Source organism: Syngnathus leptorhynchus, unplaced genomic scaffold (assembly GCF_054491065.1).
Source record: "Syngnathus leptorhynchus isolate UIUO unplaced genomic scaffold, UIUO_Slep HiC_scaffold_292, whole genome shotgun sequence".
NCBI lineage: Eukaryota > Metazoa > Chordata > Actinopteri > Syngnathiformes > Syngnathidae > Syngnathus > Syngnathus leptorhynchus.
Window position 1 is genome coordinate 55,117 of NW_028232259.1, and position 2,384 is coordinate 57,500.

Consider the following 2,384-nt stretch of genomic DNA (forward strand, 5'->3'; position numbering starts at 1 on the left):
CTATGGAGCTATGGAGCTCTGGAGCTCTGGAGCTCTGGAGCTATGGAGCTATGGAAGTAGGGAGCTATGGAGCTATGGATGTATGGAGCTATGGAGCCACCAGCCAGCCAGGCTGGAGCTATGGAAGTATGGAGCCATGGAGCTCTGGAGCTATGGAAGTATGGAGCTATGGAGCTATGGAGCTCTGGAGCTATGGAGCTCTGGAGCTATGGAGCTCTGCTGCTATGGAGCTATGGAGCTCTGGTGCTATGGAGCTATGGAGCTCTGGTGCTATGGAGCTATGGAGCTCTGGTGCTATGGAAGTATGGAGCTATGGAGCTATGGAAGTATGGAGCTATGGAGCTATGGAAGTGTGGAGCTATGGAAGTATGGAGCTATGGAGCTATGGAAGTATGGAGCTCTGGAGCTCTGGAGCTATGGAGCCACCAGCCAGCACCCTCCGTGGCTCATCCACGCCGGCCCAGAGTTCCAGCCGTTAGGCTTCACTCTCTCACAAGCCCCGCCTGGAGCTCCCCGGCCCACCCCTGGTACCTCAACTACCGAGGCCACCCGCTCGACCACGCCGGCGCAGAGTTCCAGCCGCTCGGATAAGCTCTGTCACTCACCCGCCACGCAGCCACCGGTAACGGGGAAATGTCGCCGCCTGGCGGACACGCCGTTGTAAATGAATGGGCTTTCGCACTTAGTGCAATTTTCGCCAACTCTCTGACTGGAGCTATGGAAGTATGGAGCTATGGAGCCACCAGCCACCCAGGCTGGAGCTATGGAGCTCTGGAGGTATGGAGCTATGGAGCCCTGGAGCTATGGAGCTATGGAGCCCTGGAGCCCTGGAGCTATGGAGCCCTGGAGCTATGGAGCTATGGAGCCCTGGAGCTATGGAGCCCTGGAGCTATGGAGCTATGGAGCTCTGGTGCTATGGAGCTATGGAGCTCTGGTGCTATGGAGCTATGGAGCTCTGGTGCTATGGAGCTATGGAGCTCTGGTGCTATGGAGCTATGGAGCTCTGGTGCTATGGAGCTATGGAGCTCTGGTGCTATGGAGCTATGGAGCTCTGGTGCTATGGAGCTATGGAGCTATGGAGCCACCAGCCAGCACCCTCCGTGGCTGGATCAATGGAAGTGTTTTAGGTACCAGGCAGCCAAAGGGCCGGGGCCTCACGCTCGACCACGCCGGCGCAGAGTTCCAGCCGCTCGGATAAGCTCTGTCACTCACCCGCCACGCAGCCACCGGTAACGGGGAAATGTCGCCGCCTGGCGGACACGCCGTTGTAAATGAATGGGCTTTCGCACTTAGTGCAATTTTCGCCAACTCTCTGACTGGAGCTATGGAAGTATGGAGCTATGGAGCCACCAGCCACCCAGGCTGGAGCTATGGAGCTCTGGAGGTATGGAGCTATGGAGCCCTGGAGCTATGGAGCTATGGAGCCCTGGAGCTATGGAGCCCTGGAGCTATGGAGCTATGGAGCTCTGGTGCTATGGAGCTATGGAGCTCTGGTGCTATGGAGCTATGGAGCTCTGGTGCTATGGAGCTATGGAGCTCTGGTGCTATGGAGCTATGGAGCTCTGGTGCTATGGAGCTATGGAGCTCTGGTGCTATGGAGCTATGGAGCTCTGGTGCTATGGAGCTATGGAGCTCTGGTGCTATGGAGCTATGGAGCTCTGGTGCTATGGAGCTATGGAGCTATGGAGCCACCAGCCAGCACCCTCCGTGGCTGGATCAATGGAAGTGTTTTAGGTACCAGGCAGCCAAAGGGCCGGGGCCTCACGCTCGACCACGCCGGCGCAGAGTTCCAGCCGCTCGGATAAGCTCTGTCACTCACCCGCCGCGCAGCCACCGGTAACGGGGAAATGTCGCCGCCTGGCGGACACGCCGTTGTAAATGAATGGGCTTTCGCACTTAGTGCAATTTTAGCCAACTCCGTGGCTGCAAGTATGGAAGTATGGAGCTATGGAGCCACCAGCCAGCACCCTCCGCGGCTGGAGCTATGGAAGTATGGAGCTATGGAGCTCTGGGGCTATGGAAGTATGGAGCTCTGGGGCTATGGAGCTCCGGGGCTATGGAGCTCCGGGGCTATGGAGCTCCGGGGCTATGGAGCTCCGGGGCTATGGAGCTCCGGGGCTATGGAGCTATGGAGCTCCGGGGCTATGGAGCTCCGGGGCTATGGAGCTATGGAGCTCCGGGGCTATGGAGCTCCGGGGCTATGGAGCTCCGGGGCTATGGAGCTATGGAGCTCCGGGGCTATGGAGCTCCGGGGCTATGGAGCTCCGGGGCTATGGAGCTATGGAGCTCCGGGGCTATGGAGCTCCGGGGCTATGGAGCTATGGAGCTCCGGGGCTATGGAGCTCCGGGGCTATGGAGCTCCGGGGCTATGGAGCTCCGGGGCT